We start from the raw sequence: 20360 nt of genomic DNA on the forward strand, positions 1-20360 counted from the left end.
CCATGTGAATAATATAAGATACTCTCCCTATCACAAGGTCCTTAACCTTCATCATATTTGCAAATGGAGGGTAACATATTAACAGATACTGGGGATTAGGACAAGAACATCTTTGGGGGGCTATTAACCTGCCTACTAAAATTGTCCATGATCTGAAAATTCCCAAATCCTTTACCCACCCATCCCCTTTAATGGGAAATCCCTCCCACCCAGTGCAGTGAGCAATTTTGCTTGCTGCATATTAACCCTGAGAACCCATTATTATTACTATTAATAATTTATATAACAAATTCTCAACGGGTTCTCCTGACAATTATTAGAATATAGCTATGCTTTATTACAACTTCCTTCTTTCTTTTTAAAAGTAACATCTTTTTACAATATTGGGTTTGGTTGGGATATTTTTGCATTATATTTTTGTTTTATTTAATGATCAGCATCTGTAAAAAATTTTAAGCTGAGAGAGCAGTGAGGCATTTTCCTGATTTTCTCTGACATGATCTGCATTTTTAAAAATGTTCTTTAAAAGTGGTTAACTGAGGTAAAATTAACCTGTTCTGCTCTGGAACCTGCAGAGTGGCCAACATCATGGCATTACTAACCAGTGGAATTCTTATGGCTGTTACTTAGAAATTAGCTTAATTAGTACATTTATAATTAATTTTAACTAATAATAATTAAATGTAACTAATAATTAAAATTTTATTTGATATTTTACCTAAACTGCTTGGCAGAAAAGTCATAAAGAGACCTATTATATTGGTCAGGTTAGAATAAGCTATGCTAGGGGCACCTGGGTGGCTTAGTTGGTTAAGCGTTTGACTCTTGGTTTCAGCTCAGGTCATGATGGAGCCCCCTATCAGGCTCCGCACTGGGCATGAAGCCTGCTTTAGATTCTTTCTCTCCCTCTTCCTCTGCCCCTCCCCACCCAAAATTTTTTTATAAAAAAAGAATAAGCTATGCTATGAAAACTAATAAATATTGATACCTCAAAAAAAAAAAACTAATAAAATAAAGAGCCCAGTGCAGTTCAGGTAACTTCATCCCATCATGTAGCTAGCTATACCATCAGGAAAGCAGGCTTGCCGAGGTTGTTACAGGCAGGAGGACAGAGATGGAGGAAGCATATCTGCTTTTAATTCCCTCAGCTACAAAGAGACACACGTCACTTCCTCTCACAAATCACTGCCCAGAAATAGTCATATGACTCTGACTGGACCTCAGAGAATGCTGGAAACAGAAGGGAGTGCGGATGGGTTATTTGATTAGAGCTAATTGTCTTTGCTACTCTATCACCTTCATCCTTTCACTGACTTCTTTTGTCTTATGAAAGGTGAGCAAATGGGACACCTGGGTGGCTCAGTCGGTTAAGCATCTGCCTTCGGCTCAGGTAATGATCCCAGGGTCCTAGGATCGAGCCCCACATCGAGCCCTGCATCGGGCTCCTTGCTCAGTGGGGAGCCTGCTTCTTCCTCTCCCTCTGCCTGCAGCTCCACCTGCTTATGCTCTCTCTCTCTCTCTCTCTCGCTATCACTATCTCTCTCTCTCTCTGTCAAATAAATAAATAAAATCTTAAGAAAAAAAGAAAGGTGAGCAAATGGAAGTAGAAGTGAAAGTGATCTGTAGCTAAAAAAACCAAGCCACCCTCTATCCTAACACCTCCATTAGTATTCTACCATTTTGCAGTTCTAGGATTTTCTGAAGGTAGGATCATTTTCTATATCTAAGACAGAGTCTCTCAAGGTTGTCTAATACGACTAATTTCCATTAAAGATGTGGCAATTTCTGTGACTGACAGTTTAAAGCCACTTCATTTGTCTTTCCCTGAATTTACTTTTAGGATGGTCAATAATGTTGACTCACTCGAAGCTTATACACCACAAAGGGACCTGAATGCCACTTTCCCAGGTGTTTGAAGTTAATATTTTGATCAATTTAATTTGCAAATATTTTATTCAAATAGACATCTCAGACTCTGAAACACCTTCCAGTTGCTTTTTCAAAACATACCTTTCCTGGGGGCAATGAAGTGACCAATTCCACCACCTTAGAGAACTATGATTTGAAGTCACATAGCCTGATGCAGAAATGCCAGTTCTCCAGGTTAAAGACTCCTTGTTATCCTATTGATCTATGTTCAAACTTTCAATCATTGTCTCTTAGTTATAATACTTGCTTCCTACAAAATTCAACAAAATTATTTTTGCAAATGAAAAATTAAAATAGGTGATATAAAATTTATCAGCTCACATAATCTTCTGACTTTTTTGAGTGAATGAATTTAGTAGTCATCCGCCTGCTCACATTTTTTAAAGACTTATTTACTCATTTTTTAAAGAGAGAGTGCATGTGTGCAAGCAGGGGCAGAGGGAGAGGGAGAGAGAGAATCTCAAGCAGACTCCACTCTGACCGTAGAGCCCAACACAGGGCTCCATCCCATGACCCCAAGATCATGACCTGAGCCAAAATAAAGAGTAGGACGCTTAACTGACTGAGCCACTCAGGTGTCCCTTCCCTGCTCACATTTTTAAGTTGAAACAGAGCCTAGATTAAAGGTAAAAGTCAATGCTTAGCTTTTCACTGTCCCTTCCAAATCCAAACACTAAACACAGATGTGGCAAGAGTTATGGTACAACCTAATCTCCACATACCTTCGACCCAGGGCTCTGGGTGGTTAGAGTCAACTCCAGAAAGGATTCTATGTCCTTTGGATGAATTGGGATGGGGACTCTGGGTCCTTTGACAAAATCTCTGAATTCAAGATTCAGACTGTCTCATAGAAAACTTGAGATTTCTTCAGTTATTCAATAAATACTGTAGAGCCCTTACTAGTGCCCTTACATTGTGCTGAAATCTGTTCTACAACAATGAACAAGAAAGACATCATCCTGACCTTTCGACATTAGAGTCTAGTGAGAAAGATGCTAAGGGAGATGGAAAAAGGAAGAGATAAACTGCAGTAAAATAACTATGAATAATGCTGACTGCCATGGGTACTATTTGCAGAGAATACCAGAGGGAAGTCCTGTGCATAAATGGGGAGTGCTCCCTGAAGAGTGGTGGGGACAGAGGCTGGTGACACAAAGCCAGGGTAGTGTCAGCTGGCCCGTCAACTCAGACTGCAGCAGCCATATGTGAGCAGTTTACTACTAGAGGGAATGGCAGAACTTGAGGACCACCTTTCTGCCCCATCTCCTTGCAGATTATGATCACCATCATTTCTTGAGGACTGACCTCAGCCCTAAGCACTTTACATGGGTAAATTCATTTTACAGATAAGGAAATGGTGCCAAGTGGTTCCACCCTGTCTCCCGGAGGGTGGGTCTGACTTCCTGCGTGCCAGGCTCTCTGTCCCATTCCAGGCCATGGGGACTATCAAGGTAACCTCTTGTGGATCACTGACCTCCCAGACTAACAATCAGGTCTTAGCAACCAAATTAACTAACAGTTAATAGTGATTGCCAAAGTCTCAGTCTCTCCCAATAGGACTAAAGATAATAAAATCCTCTTAAATTCTATAAAGAAAGTATCAAAATGCACAATGTTATATGGCATCAATGGACAAAATATACTGGAAGTGTGTACAGCAATATTGCCTTTCTTTTTAGCCAAAATATTCAAATACAACTTGTATTTTCATACATGGTTTTGCCTATCTGAATATGTTGAGCCTATGCAAAGATGTCAGGCAATGCAAAGATGGGGAATATAGAAAGGACAAAACAAGGAAGGAGGAAGGAAGGAAGGAAGGTCCAAGAGGCAAGAGTCAAGCCAATTTATACTTGTAGGTGATATTTCTAAAGTTGTTTCAGAGCATTCTGAAGTTTTTGCCTTTCTTATAGACAACCAGACTGCCATTAGATGATAAAGTTGATTAAATGTAAATATCTTGGTATTTAAGTAAAATGTTGTCTTTCCCATCAGGAGTCCATCCTCGATCTTCAAAAGTACAAAATGGCGGAGGACATCAAGAGACCTTGGCTCTGGCCTTGGTGTCTCACACTGGCCAAGTCACACAACCTCGAGGGGATTTTTTTCCCCACCAGAAAACAGTATTTTATATTAATTACCCTGTAAGGACCCTTTGAGCTCTACAATTCATGCCTCAGTGTCATGAGTATCAAACACTGCCTGAAACAGTGGCCATCCGAGGATGCTGTGTGCCCTGAAAGCTGGAAATCAGTGGAGCAGAAGTTAAATGTGGCCACCTTCACACTCTGGCCCAGTTTGATTCAACTTGGACACTTCCTCTGTGGAGCCTTCCCAAGACCGCCCAAAGAGCCACTTGGCTCAAACCTTGCCTCCCTCTTTTTGCTTTCCTCCCCACCCGTGGAAATCCATTCAAGGAGAGAGCTCCCTTCAGAATCTCTTAATGAGAAGGCCCCAGCCTTCTGGCCTTTCAGCGCAGGAACTCCATGTCCCCATTTTCAAGGCCCGGCTTGCCACTTTGGCCCGCTGCCTCTGGCTCGCGTTCCTGATCAGGGAAGTCTGAAGTTGTATAAAATCGTGTGAGGAAAGCTGCCCCTGTGTCATGGGCCCCCATAGGCAGGAGGAAGAGGTGAGAATCCGCACATCGCAGGAGCAAGAGAGGGCTTTATTTTTTTTTCTGTTTGTATGTTTGCTTCTCTATGGTTTCCAGCTTCTACCTTCCCTTCTGACATGGTCTGCAGTATGTCTGCCCTCTCCATTCATCCTGTCACAGTTCCCTCACTTGTGCTAAGGCACTGTATGCTGCCTATCCAGACCAGTTGAGATTCTCAGAAGGCCTAGCAGTCATCAGGAAGGAAGGTCAGAATCTGAATCTGAGTGCTGGGAAGAAGAAAGAAATGAGGTAAATGAGGAAGCAGGCCCTACCCACATGCTGTTACCATATTCTCCATCTGGTCCTCTTTCCAGTCTCTCCTCCCCACATGCTGAACTGTCTACTGAGGACACTCTGCGTTGAGTCATAAGTTCTTTGCCTGCCAGGGAAGGGAGCTCCAGCCCAGCAGGGCCCAGAGATAGGAAAGCTCAGGCCTTCTCTGACTTCTCAAGGTCATTTCCTCACAGTGGCCTAAGCTCAGCACCACGAACACTGCCATTTGGTTGTAAACTTGGCAGTTTAAATTCAACACCAAGGGAGCATATCATGACTTGCCAGTTCTGGAATGGCACCCGAATACCCCATGCATGTTCCTCAGTGAACACCTGACCATCTGCCCACTCAGCCTCCACCAACTGGGCCCTCTCCATAATGTCAATCACTTTTTGTAATATTCTCACTGCAGGGACCTCTTTGACAGGCTGGGTCCCTACATTTCAAATGAGTTATGAGGCTCTAAGAGTTTGAAATTGGGGATCCCCTGAGCAGAGGTCTACGCTGTTGGGTCCCCATTCTCAGGTCACTTAGTAACTGAATTCAAGGAATGAAGATTAAAAGCTGTCTTTGGAGGGACTTAACCAATGAAAGCCAAACTAAGTTACTTATAGATATCCTTTTCTACTTTACGTTGTTCCTCTAACTTACAAATAATTTCCCAAATCAAGATTTAATTCCCCCACCACACTACTACCCCCCTTCAACATCCAAGTAAACCTCCACATTCCCCAGTGGGCAGGTGAGGCCCAGATTTGAATATGGCTTCAAGGGCAACATGTACTTTGTTTCCCCAATATTTTGAAAATACTTACCTAAGGTCACCATAACTTAATATGAAAATTCAATAATCTCCCCACATTCACAGAACTCTACATTTTAGCTACTCCTCTAAACAACTTGGGAAACATTTATTCTTACAACCTTTTGTTGAAATAAAATAAGTAGAGCCAGACTCCATTTTCTTAGAAACAGAAATGAAGGCCCAAAGAAGTGGCACACGTCAAGAGGTTCTTCGGATAAGCTGGGAACAGAATCCTGCCCGCCCTGACCTGGAGTGTTTCCCGGCTGACCATGCAAAAGAGGCTGAGCAGTGCTTACAGCGCCCGGAGCTTTGTGGCTGGCCAAATAAAGCCATTGATTCCATCCTGTCTGACAATTGTTATGGGAGACAGGCAACTATAAGAATGGGAGGGCAATCTTTATTTTCTGCTTTTGCATTTGATTTTGTGTTCTTGGGATGAAATGTATGGGTTTATATTCCCCAGCTAATCATAGCTCTGCTGGCATAACTCTCCCTTTTTCCTTTAGTTTTTGGTGTCCCTGGTTCATCAGCTCAGGGAGCCATGGGCACCTGGCAGGGTCCGAGCCATTTCAGGGTGTGCGGACCACCTGGCCTGGGCTCCATCACAGCGTACCTGCTGGCATTGCTCTGTGGGTATGTAGAAAGTGGGAGATAGATTCGACCCAAACTCACCATCAGAGTGAACTATCTCCCTGAGGAAGTAGAATTGTTCAACTTTTATAAAACTTAGGCAAAGGATCCGAATTTACTACCTATAATGTTATTTCTTCATACTTCTTTCAAGAGAGACAGTTACTCATCTAATCAGACTGAATTCTAATACAGGACCAGGACGTTCCAAACTTGGGAGTGGGAGCCCAGATGGTGATGTTGATGATAATAATGGTGCCTAACCTATGCTAGAGTTTACAGGCATCATCGCATTTCATCCTCACAATAACCCCACCTGAAGAGTCTGTTATTTTCCCCATTTTGAAGAAACTGAGGGTAGGAAACAAAGTGACTTATTCAAGCTGACATAATCTTCCAACCCGGGTCTGTCTAACTCAAGCCCACACTCATACCTACTATATACTCTTGCCAACTAGTGCATGTCCCTCACTTTACAAATGAAGAAACTGAGGCCCAGAGAGGGGCCATTTTTCAATATCACCATGTTAATCAGTGGTAGAGTGAGTACACCAGCCAGGGCTCCTGACAACTCTGCTTACCTTGAGCTGAATGTGGCCCACCCAGGACATAATTCATCATTTATTTTTTAAGGACAGTACTGCCAGGGGTTGAGAGTGCAATGGGGTGGCAGAGCAAAGCAGATGGGTAAGGAGGGAGCGGTCCACCTCCCCTAGAACCTCAGCTTGGTGCAAAAGGTCATGGAGACCACTTCCTGCTGGGTTGGCTTTATTCCCCCCTGACCTTAGTCATACACATTATGAAATACCTTCTCTCTCAGACCTACAAAGGTCAAACCTACTACTTAAGTGTCTTCCATGCATAAACAACATAATCTAAATTTATATAAATCAATTTTTTACATTAACTACAACAATCATTTCTAAACAGACTCCATTGACAAATAGCTCTAGTTTGAGCTATAAAAGTAAGCAACTAGATCCATTCTTCCTTTCTGTCCTGCTAGACTTTGCTCCCAGGGAGGTATTTCAAAATATCTAGGCCTATGTGTCAAGATTCCAAAAGTCCCCAGGCATGTGAATTTTGAAAAAAGCTTACAGGCAATTATGCCTCATTTGAGAACCACTGAGTTAGAAATTAAAAGTTGTAAACTCTTTCTGATAACCAATCCAATCTACTTTTTAAAATTTTATTTTTCTTATGCGCTGAATTGTGACTCGTCAAATTCATAGGTTGAAGTCCTAACCCCCTCCCCCATTCCCTCAGAATGAGACTGTATTTGGAGATTAGGTCTTTAAAGAGGTGATTAAGTTGCAATGACATTATTAGGGTGGGCCTTATTTCAGTAGGACTGGTGTCCTTTTATGAAGAGGAGATGAAGACACAGAGGAAAGCCCTTGAGAAGAAGCAAGGGGAAGACAGTCATCTGCATGCCAAAGACAGATTCCTAAGAAGAAAGAATCCTGCCAACACTTTGGTCTTGGATCTCCAACCTCTGGGATGGTGAGAAAATGACTTTCTGTTGTTTAAGTACCACTCAGTCTGTGATACCTTATTATGGCAGCCCAAATACAACTGTAGTAAAATGCACACAACCTAAAATTGACCATTTTAATCATTTTTAAATGTTCAGTTCAGTGACATTAAGTACATTCACATTGTTGTACAACTATCACCGTCACCCATCTCCAGAACTTTTTCCTTTTCCCCAGTTGAAATTCTGTTCCCATTAAACACTAACTCCTTTTTCTGATCTATTCTTGACCATATGCAGTGCGACAGTCTGAGTCAGCACAACCGCTTCACACTTGATTCCCATGCAGAATGGTAAACTTGCATGGGGACATGTAGGAACAGGTTAGTTAATAAATTAAAGGAAATATGTGTGAGGATACTTATTAGGGGCTAGGAAGTGTCCTTTTTAAAGGTATTGGGGCTTGATCCAGACCCTGATCCCAAGAAGCTCATGGCCTGCTTAGTCAACTCTCCTGCTTGCAGATAAGATAAACTGGCATTTCTGATTCATCTATCCTTCCAGAAGGCTCAGTAGTCTGCAGGCAAGTACTCTAATAAAATGAGTAATTGCCTTTGCTTTAGCCACCAGAAAACAGCTACAACTGAGCACATTAGGTAAAGGTAGGGGAGACGGGGAAGCGAATGCATTCTGATACAACCCTGTCACAGGCGAGGTCCTCGCTGGTTACTCCTAGTGTTAGATGGAGTTGAATGAAGTAACCACAATCCAAGAAAGTATGGGAAGTTTCCAGGACAAAGCGCAGAAATGAACTATATAAAGAAACAGAGAAATCGACAGAGCTCAGACTAGAGGTCACATATGAACCTTATAAATGGAAAGATACATGTTTGATGAGAACACATCTGAAAAGGGATATGTACAAGTTTGTTCACCATTTGATCAATCATTCAGTGGTGCTGAGGATTTGAAATCAGGGCTCTCCAAGCAAAAATTTATATACATGACCTCCGCCCTTCCATCTATTGCTCTCAGACAGAACTTATTACACAGACCAGCGGGTCCTCCTCTCCTTCCCTTCTTTAGGTTGTTGAGCTGGAGACACTGCTTGCCTTAACCACAACCAGAAAAGGTGGTTTCTTGGGGTTTGGCCTAACATCAAAGTGCATGTCTCCAGAAGGCAATGTGGAAGCTAACATCCAAAGAACATTGCCACTGGACCCTAACAGCTGTGTTTTCAAACCATGTCATTGTCTCACGTGAGTTTCACTTCAACCTCACGAATTTGAAGGGATTATCAAACAGCAGCGTCAGCAAACAGCAGCACTCGCTAAACATCATTCACAAGCTCCTCCTCCAACCATAATTCTCAGGTTAATCTCCTGACCTCAGATTTGGATTCCTAGTAGGAGCTGACTTTAACCTAAAAAGATTTCAGAATTCGAATGGCTTCCAATCAAGATGACTTCTGCCAAATTTTGCAACTGTTAACGCAGCGGAGCTCAGATTGGTAATAGCCAAAAAGTTGATTGTTGAAAGGAAATAAGGCTAGATATAAAAGAAATTACATAATATACCTAATTACTGATTTATAGTATTGCTTTACCCTACGTATCCCTAATATCCGGGGTAAAGATGAAAAGGACTGAAAAATTTTTTAAAACCAAACAGAAAGACTAGAAAAAAAAGAATCCAAGAAGGGAAGATTTGGGGATTGGTCCTGTGTATGGGTATTCAAAACCCTTAAGTGTTTATTTTCTCTTTTGTTCACATCTGTTTCCTCACCACCTCATTATCACAGGGATTCTTTTGATTGTGTGTAATGTTGACCTTCATTTCCTTATTTATGAGATATGTTGTTTCAACAACTTTGTTTATTTTGCAAATATCCTTATAGGAGCTCTAATTTGAAAACATGCAAGTACACACTTTGGAATCAGACAGAACAGTGATCAATTCTGGGCAAGTTTCTTAACCTCTGTAGTAATAACTAAAAATAGCTATACTTCATTAAGCACTGGGCCAAGGTCAATTAATCCCTCCACAACCCTTTGATCAGTATACAAATATTATTCCCAGTTCTATGATGAGGAAACTGATATTTGGGGTAAGGGGTTAAGGAACTTGCACATGGTCAAATAGCTGGTGAGGAGTTCCTATCTAAACCCGAAAGGTCCAATTGTATTCCTTGACCTCTTATCTTGTCCCACTTATCTCAACTGTAAAATATAAGCAGAAACACTCAGCTCATAGGATTGTTGTAAAATTTAAATGAGATTATATATGTAACCAATCCCACAGAGGCTGGCACAAAGTAGGTACTCAGTAAATACTAAGTTGCTAATACTGTACACCCTACTAAGGTGGCCAAAACTGTCACAATGCATACCACTACTGAATGAACTCTACTTACTTGAACCTAATGTAGGCATGCCAAATAACAATTTTAGATAGTGATGGTGGTAACTGGAATAGATAGCATCAAAAAAAAAAAAAAAACAATGATAACATACTGTGGCAGAGTTAAATATGTTAGGATCTCTCAGCAATAAAATATGTGTAGTGACTACAAAACTTGAATGGTGCTATATGCACTTGTGTAGTACTTATTCTATGTGCTTGTGTGATGGTAATTTATCTCCAGTGCTCATTCCTCCCTTCTCTTCCTGGAAAACTCCTATTCATCCTTCAAGGCCCATCTCAAGTGCTCTTTCTTCTGGAGCCTTCTCTTCCACCCACAGAAGGGAATTGCTTTCTCCTCCACACTACTACAGAACCCCATGGATGGTACTCTAGAGCAGGGACTACACCTTAAGAAACGTTTGATACCAAGGTCCAACAGGGGAACTGATACACAGAAGGTACACAATAATTGTTTATTTAATGAAGGAATACTTTGTACTGATTTTAAATTCCAATAACCTGAATATCTGAGGTAGTATAAAATGGGGTTTAAAATGTAAGTATTGCAAAATCTAACATTCATTAGACTTTCCACTTTAGAATAACAGATGCCACTTCGCAGTATAGCTACGGCAAAGAGTCAGACTGGAGTGGTGAGCAAAGCATACTGTAGACCCTCAAAGCGAATCCACCCAGCAGGGCTCCCCCAACTCACCTGCCTAGTTTCCACATTCACATTGTTGAGCCAAATCCTTGTCTTTACAAAGCCCTCTCTAGGGTTCAGAGTCACACTGGGGTTCCAAGGATTATACTTTAGCAGCTGCCACTTTTCTAGACATGAGAAAGAATGTGGGTGGTAAACACTGGTCTGAAGAGTGAGGTTCAACTGGGGCACCTGAAGAAAACATTGGAGGCCCTGCGGTGGGCTCTTCCTTTACCCCGAACGTAATTTGACAAGGTTTCATTAGGGACACAGTGCCCACACATGGTGGCACATGGGAAGCTGAATCCTGGGTGATATTGCTACTCCTGTTTCTGCCTCAGTGTAGTAGAAAGAGGGTAGTTTCAGAGTGACACTGATCTGTCCCCTCGTTCTACCACATGCTGTCTGTGAGACCACAAACAACTTATTCAACTTATCTGACCGTCTGTAAAATGGGATAATAATACATCTCAAGGCTGTCATGAGGATCACAGAAAGTATTTCACATCAGGCAACTATTGTAGGACATAGCACTGGGTATGCTCAATAAATAGTAAAGTTCCCTTGCTCTTCTCCTTCCTCCAACACCAGATTTCTCTCTGAAGAGAGAATCTCTTCCTCCTCTAATTCTCATCTCATGGTTTAAGATCACGAATCAGTGCCCGCCAATTGGCAATTAGTTGATCAGTCTCCATTTACCTCAAGAACCAGTAAACTAATCAAATGATAGCAATGATGTTTTAAGTAATTCTCTGGGTTTGGAAATACTAGTTTCCTATAAATCTAATAAGAAACACAAAATGGCAGACCCGTGAAAGGACTTCAGAGTTCCTACAATAAAGCTGTGCACCCCAGCATGGGGATCATTAGAATTCTCCTTGTGTGTCAGGGTGCTAATTTAAGATCAGAAATTGTCCGTCCGTATTTTGCTTTTCAAAGTGTTGGCATTCTCCTCGAAGCCCCAGTTCTCCTTGGACTCAATACATGGACTTGTATTTGGCTGGCTGAGAAAAGGAACTGTAAATGCTCAATTCTACTCTCATCCTCTCAACATTGTGAAATGGTCAAAAAGAGAAAGAAAGGATATTATAGCTTTGGATTCTCTTCTCACTCAACTATTTCCTAACTGTCTCTTAAATGAAATCACGGGCAGGACCCCTGTGTTCTTTAGCAATATTGTCAAATCTCCAGGCTGAATGAGCCTCAGAAGCTCAGACTCTTGCCATTACAAGTTTTGTGCTCAAACTGCATTATTCATATTCATACTGCTCTCTCTTAAGTAATAGCTCGAGAAAACAATGTGCCAGGAAAACCAAAATTTTTATGGTGGGGAAAGAACTACATGAAGCGAAACACAACTCTCCACTTCCCAGTGAGGCTGTGTGTCTCACAGCGCCCAGAAGTCGGGCAGCTGCATTATTTCAGCACAAACCCAGGAGCATGCCTGCCTCAATGCCACAAGTCACTTCCATTGTTGCAAGTGGGTCATTTGGAGGCCACCATCTATCCCCAGCACAGAGAATATGGACAGCTCCTGATCTGCTCTGAGTATAATATGCCTGAAGAATGAACCCTTCAAAAAATCAGTTTAGTTCAGAGGCAGGGATGAAGCCAAAGGAGGTGGTGGGAGGGACCCAGTCTACATGGGAAGACTGCCAAGGACTGTCAAGGGACAAGAATCTGGTTCCCCAAACTGGTGGGGACAGTGAAAAATTTGAAATGGTGGAGGTCCCACAGCCTCCTGTGCAGCAAGAGGAACAGCACATTTTCATTCTCACAAAGGGTGTATTTCAAGTTGCCCTCAGGGTTCTCTCCTGTAAGGGTCAATCTTTAATAAATTGCAAAGCAGGTCAAGTTTATCTTCTAGTTTCACCTACCAGTGTCCCAGTCTTTCTTCTTGCTGTCATCTTGTCCTTTGACCTCCCTTCTCTGCCACCCATTCATGCTCCCCATGGCCCTCAGGTCCCCCTGCTGAGCAACAGACTGGTCATTATGATGTCCCTCTTCTATGATTCTAAAGAAAGTGTGTGTGTGTGTGTGTGTGTGTGTGTGTGTGTAGACATTGATCTTACTGCTATAATTATAGCTTTCTTGTATGTATTGCACCAGCAAATGAAGTTCTTAAAGGGGAAGGCTCTGTTTTCTTCCTTTTTATATCCCTTGATCTTAGCATTAGTTATGGCACTTAGTGGTTACTGAATACAATTTTTAAAAACAATTGAATAAATGGATAAGATAGTTGATAACACCTTCGGTATATTTTCTCTCAGACATAAAAACATTTTTTTTAAAGATTTTATTTATTTATTTGACAGAGAGAGACACAGCAAGAGAGGGAACACAAGCGGGGGAGTGGGAGAGGGAGAAGCAGGCCTCCCGCCGAACAGGGAGCCTGACGCCGGGCTCGATCCCAGGACCCTGGGATCATGACCCGAGCCAAAGGCAGACGCCTAACGACTGAGCCACCCAGGTGCCGCATAAAAACATTTTTAAAGAGACTACAAAGGATCACAAAACTTTTAGGATCCAAAGAGTGAGCTGTTGGTCAGTGGGGGCAAGATACCCCACCGAACCCCTTCTTAGACCCAATTCTACTGGTGGCCACCAACAACTCTTCTAAAATAAGATAGTCATTATCATAAAGATATGTGTCCTTTCACTAATGAGGAAACAAGGTCCCTCTTCACACCTGCCCTCATCCCTCTCTTGCTACATACCACCCACCCTGATGAAGCAGTGTTCTCAAACTTAAGGCTTTCCACTCTGCCAGTTCTTGAGGTTTCCTTTGCAAAGACCTTGCAACTGGGAAGAACAGCAAATGTCAGCTTTGAAAAGAAACAGAATGTTGAGGTGATAATTCTTTAGTATCAGAAATGACAGAATAACTCTTATCCGAGAAGCTCAAAGTGCCTTAAAAACTAACCACAGGAATCCTCCTGAGACTCCCATGGAGAAGCTGAGTGTTTATCTTCCATTTTCAGATGTAACTGATTCTTGAGATGAAATGACTTTCTCCAGTGAAGAAGTAGGGATGAAAAGACTGTTCCTGAAAAGAAGAGACTTATGCCAACCCACCTCCTTCATCAACCTTTTCATCTGCACTATTACTTTTCTCAAGAAATGTATGACCTGGAGTATGTAAAGAAGTAGTTAAGAATAGGGGCATTCATAACAAAGCTCAAAGTCCAACTTCCCAGTAGTGAAGCAGTAGGATATCCCATTATTCCCAAAAGGAAATCACAAAATTTTACTGTAAAGTCAGTCTCCAACCATCTTCCAATGTACTGATGTGTGTGTCTAGAGTTGGGGGGAAGGAGGGAGAGAGAGAGGGGTTTGCTCTATCTAAATTACAATTTCGCATACAAGAGGGAGTATGTAGTTTTACACTGGGAATGTAGACTTTCCACAGTCTAAGCAAGCCGTCACCTTATATTAATAATACCCCAATAAAATGAGAAAAGTAGCATTGTGTTGTGGAAGAAGGATAGTCTTATGTGGTTCCATCCTATAGGATCTTGGGCAAGTTACTCAACTTCTTTTAAACTCAGTTTTCTCCTCTATAAAATGGTAATGATGACAACTGCCCCCAGGGTTGTGGGTTCCAAAATATATAAAATATATGAAAAATTCCTAGTACAATGCCTGGCCCATAGGAACACAATGAAAGATATCTATTACTACTAGTGAAATTGAGTTTTGACTCCATAGCAAATAATTGAGGCTTCAGGAATGTGTAATTTATCCACAGCAACATGGGAAGAGAAATAAAACCCAGATTGTGATATTTTACACTCAACATTTACTTCTTTTGTGTGAGACTTAGAGAAAAGGAAGACACAAGTTAAATTAGTGATTTTCTTGCTATTTTCAACTTGTATTGAGATAGTAAGAATGAAGAATGTGGACACTTTTTTCCTGGACATAGATTCAGAATAATGGTAATCTAAAAAATACAATGAATTCTAAGATATACAAGTTACATATATTTGTAGCACCATCTACAATTTTTAATGAAGTCTCTAACATTTTACAAATAAGAAAACTGACAATGAGAGGAAAACTACTATTCAATTAAAATCTGGTGGCCAACAACATCATTGAGACATGGCCTTTATTATAAAAAACAGTAAGCAAGAGAAAGACTTATAAATGTTACATTCTCTGACGCAGGGTTTGGATCTTTCTACTACCCTGCAATGTGTTAAAAAGGATGTCATGTGTCCCGTCATGTGTCCTTGATTGTATACCAGGAATGCAAGGTTGGTTTAAAGGATTAATGTAATTGACATCATTAACAACTTAAAGGATAAACACTATCTGATCACCTCTGTAGATGGCAAAATAATAATAATTTAATAAAATTTGACATTTATTCATGGTAAGAACAGAATTAGCAAATTTGGAATAGAAAAGAATTTCATTTCCCTAATATCCTAATAGAGTATATCTATACAAAAATCTTGTATAGGATCTTGGTAAATAATACATTAAGTGGTGAAATGTTAGAAGTACTCTGTTACACTGTTTAGGGGTGCCTGGGTGGCTCAGCCGTTTAGAGTCTGCCTTCGGCTCAGGTCATGATCCCAGGGTCCTGGGATCGAGCCCCGCATCGGGGTCCTTGCTTGGCAGGGAAGCCTGCTTCTCCTTCTCCCACTCCCCCTGCTTATGTTCCCGCTCTCAATGTCTCTCTCTCTGTCAAAAAATAAATAAAAATCTTTAAAAAAAAAAAAAGAAGAAGTACTCTGTTACACTGTTTAGAGCAGGAGCAAGATAAGAATTCCCAGTATAACTACTCCTACTCGACGTCCTAATTAACACAGTAAGATAAAAAATATATATATAAATATATATATAAAATAATGTATATGTAATATATAATGTATATATATATAATGTGCATATATATATATACACACACACATACACACACACACACACACACACACATACATAAGAATACATAGGAATTGGAATAAAAAACACCAAACCTGTCATCACTTACCACTGATATAAAAATCAAAAGAATCTATAGATACATGATTAGTTAGTGATTAATAATGATAAGTAAAATATTAAATAACATATTAAATTTAAGAATTTTAAAATGTTGTATGTTAAAGCTACCATCACAATAGTTATACACATGTACATATTCCTCAGGAATAAATCTAAATACGTATAGGTGCTTTATAAAGAAAATGAAATCTTTTTCTTTTATTCTTAATCTCTTTTATCTGTTTCACCCATCTTTCCATCTCACCTCTGGCTACCACCAGTTTGTTCTCCATAGTTAAGAGTCTATTTTCTAGGGTGCCTGGGTGGCTCAGTCATTAAGCATCCGCCTTCGGCTCAGGTCATGATCCCAGGGTGCTGGGATCGAGCCCCATGTCGGGCTCCCTGCTCAGCAGGAAGCCTGCTTCTCTGTCTCCCACTTCCCCTGCTTGTGTTCCCTCTCTTGCTGTGTCTCTCTCTGTCAAATAAATAAATAAAATCTTAAAAAAAAAGTCTATTTTCTAATTTGTCTCTTTTTTCTTTGATCATTTTATTTTGTTTCTTAAATTCTATATATGAGTGAAATTTTAAAAAAAGTCTATTTTTTAATTTGTCTCTTTTTTCTTTGATCATTTTATTTTGTTTCTTAAATTCTATATATGAGTGAAATCAAACAGTATTTGTCTTTCTCTGCCTGACTTATTTCACTTAGCATTATACCCTCTAGGTCCATCCGAAAATGAGAAATTTTTAATGAAAGACTTCAGAGACTTAAAATAAATGGAGACCTAAATAATTCATGGATAAGAAGACTTGAGTAGTAAAAATGTTAATTTTCCCCAAATTGACCCAAGTGTTCAATGTAATACTATTGAAAATACCAAAAGGAATATTTTATGGAACTGGATGAGCTGATTCTACAGTTTATGTGGAAACATAAAGGGCTAGGAATAACCAAGATGCTCCAAAAGAACAAGTTGGAAGGAGGACTTGTCTTGCAGACATCACACTTTTTATGAAGATATAGCAATCAGTAATATATTGGCACTGGCTAAGAGAAACAGGCCAACTGAATGGAAGAGAATGCTTTGAGATATGTCTGAGCATATATGGAGATTTATCACAGAAGGGCACTGAAGACACATGGAGAAAGAATATACAATTCAATAAATGATGCAGGAATATCATCATTCCACATGAAAAAAAGTAAACTGCATACCTTCCTCACATGCTACACAAAAACAAGTCCCTGGTAGATTGTAATAAATTTCACAGGGAAAATGGTAAAATTTTTAGAAGTGACAGGACCGCCACATATAATTTCTTAAAGACACCAATGTATATGTAATACATAAAAGATTTATAAATTTGACTAGATTAGAATCAAGAATTGCTGTTCACTCAAAGCTATTATCTGAAGAAGAGTGAAAATATAAGCCACCAAATGGAGATATTACACTTATAATTGACAGAGAATAAGTATTATGAGCATGTAACAAACTGACAAAAGGTAATAAGAAAAAGACAAGCAATTGATAGAAAATGTGCAAAAGACAACAGGAATTTTACAAAGAGGAAATGCAATGGTCCAATGAACAAAAATAAACTATTGCACTGACAATAAGGCAAATAACAAAAATCACGTCACACTTAGAGTTAGGTTATCATTTCACACTATTGGGTTGGTAATTCTAAGTTTTGATGAAGATACAGAAAAAAAAAGGTAATGCTTGTCTACTGCTGGTTAGAGGTTAAATTACTATAACCTCATTGGAAGCATTTTGCATTACATACGTTGTGTTTATCTTGAGCCCCAGCAATTTCATTCCTTGATATGAACCTTGCAGAAACTCTTGCAAGTGTGCACCAGGCAACATCCTTGAGAATGTTCCTGCAGCAGTGTCATACTAGCAAAAATCCAGAACAACCCAGATGTTCAGCAACAGTCCAATGAATAAACTGTGGCATGTTCAGAATTGAACATTGTATCAATGTGAAGGAAACTCAAAGATAAAGAAGGAAGTCAGAGAGGAATACATACAGGATCATTCCATTTATATACAATTCAAACATAGGCAAAAATGAACGTATTGTTTGGGAATAGCTACACAGCACAACCACCAAGAAAAGCAATGGAATGGGGGGAGAAGAACCACGAGAGACGATGGACTCTGAAAAACAAACTGAGGGTTCTAGAGGGGAGGGGGGTGGGGGGATGGGTTAGCCTGGTGATGGGTATTGAGGAGGGCACGTTCTGCATGGAGCACTGGGTGTTATGCACAAACAATGAATCATGGAACACTACATCTAAAACTACTGATGTAATGTATGGGGATTAACATAACAATAAAAAAATTAAAAAAAAAAAAAGAAAGGCAATGGAATGAATAACAAAATGCAGACAGGTTGATACCCCCAGGTTGGGCAGGAGACGGTGTGGTCAAGGAGGGGCACCCAGGACTTCTAAGGGCTGCTATTTAGTTTCCTACTCAGACTGGTAGATACACTGATGTTTATTATATTATTCTTCTTTAAACTAGACATAACTTCCACATAGTCTTTTATATGTATGATCTAGTTCCTACTTTTTAATAAAAGGAATAGGCATGCTTTGGTTTAAGCCATCAGGGATGCTAAAAATCAGTGCTTTAAAGACCAGATGTCCAAGTGGCCTAGTGGGGACTAATAAAAAAGGACAAGTAAACAAACATATTAGGTGTCCTTTACATCCTCTGGATAAAATAATAAGGCCATGCCGATGGCTTTGCAGTAAATGCAGTATCTCTGCAAAGCACTGCAATCCATAGTTCACTGACCCTTGATATAGGCATGATTACCACACTCCCTTCATGCATAGCGGAAACTGGCCCCAAATTCAGGCAGATTCAAAAGGACAAACCCAGTGAAATTGAAGCCTTTAGTATCTTGCAAAGAAAAAAAAAAGTCTAATAAAGACATAAAGGTTTTTTCTCTACAACAGTGAGCACATTCTGCATCGCGTTAACCTGGTGACACTATTTGTAATGGCATAGAAAGGTCCCCAAAGCCTAAATCTGCTCAGCAAGATTCCCCCCCACAATCTTCTCAAAAACATAAGCTTTATTAAATATCAGCTCTCATCTTATTTCCAAAAAGGCCATCCAAAGGTTACTGTGGGCTCAGGTGTGCCGAGCACGGCTATTATCGTGGCCTTCATTTGCATAGCGTCTGCCCTCTGAATCGTTCAGCGTATCCTGTTCATCTTCTATCCACCCTGGCAACACGGGGATGGGGGAAGCCGGGGTTCCCTGCTTTTTGTAAATGGGGAAATAGAGTCACACACACACACACACACACACACACACACTGTATTTTTAGTAATGAGATTATTCTCTCTCTCCTCAAAGTAGTAATTCCAAGGAGGGTCAGGCTCATCTACAAAATGATGTAGAGTGGAAGAGATGAGGAGAGGCCAACATCAACATGATATGACCTTTCCAGGACACCCCTGGGACTGAGCCCCTTGGGATGGCATCAGGCACGTAGGAAAGCTGCCCCAGGATTTCACACCTGCCTCTGAGTGATGCCCTAGCTGACTAGGAGGATTTACTCTAGTTGCTGAAACACCTAACTTCCACTGAGGCTCTAACTAACTGGAAAGCTCTGATTTTTCTAGAAAGTCAAGCAATTAAAAAAAACATAAGAGGAAAATACAAGCTGATTTTGTTTCTGTTTTGCTTTTTGGGTGCAAAGAATAGGCCCCATGTAGTGTCTCTGACCCCATATATTACTCAAACTTTCCACTTCAGTTCCTGCTGCCTCAGCCTCTTCAGGCTTCCCAATCCCAGACCAAGGAATGTGCTGCACCCAGCTCACAGTCTGTGGTGGGCCCATCAGAGTCACACGTCACAAGGCACTGTCTAAACTCTGCGACCCCTTGTCGGTGGGGCGGGGGCGAGAGGAGACAGAAAAGCATATAAACTGTGGCTGCAACAGGGGCCCTGAACGGACAGCTCTCTCTTACGAGTTTGGGAGAGGGAGGTGGTGGGCAGGGATACAGAAATTTTAGCTTAATTCATGTTCTGAAGAATAAAATTTACTGCTCAATGTGGAAAGCCTATGCATATGTTAAAATGTACATAAACTCAATATAGTAAGCTTTCAAAAAGCTCTATTATTTTGAAAATAATTTCAGAAAATGGGATATGATATGACAGTTTAAACTGGGTCCAAATAAACAACATAAAATAATACTTGTGGAAGTGCAGCGGCATATTATACTTCTCTGGGCCTAAGCACTTCATTAAGAATTGTTTTCCCTGATTACTATTTCTACGTTTAAATTACTTAACAAGAAGTATCTTTATAAGAGAAAATGCAAAACTGAATCACCTGGCAAGTCAGCAGGACTCCTGCAATCATACCTCACCTCCTGCTCCCCACAGAAGGAAAATGGTGCCAAGAGGGAGTGGGTGATGTGTACAAAATCATAAACATTTGGCAGATGAGAATATTTCCT

General features: G+C 40.5%; 1 protein-coding gene across 4 annotated transcripts in view; it reads right to left on the bottom strand.

Moving 5' to 3' along the window:
- Nucleotides 1-20360, bottom strand: part of FRMD4A (FERM domain containing 4A) — a 596094-nt gene that overhangs the window by 543021 nt on the left and 32713 nt on the right. The window lies entirely within an intron of this gene.

The sequence above is a fragment of the Halichoerus grypus genome, chromosome 6, assembly GCF_964656455.1.
Source record: "Halichoerus grypus chromosome 6, mHalGry1.hap1.1, whole genome shotgun sequence".
Classification (NCBI taxonomy): Eukaryota; Metazoa; Chordata; class Mammalia; order Carnivora; family Phocidae; genus Halichoerus; species Halichoerus grypus.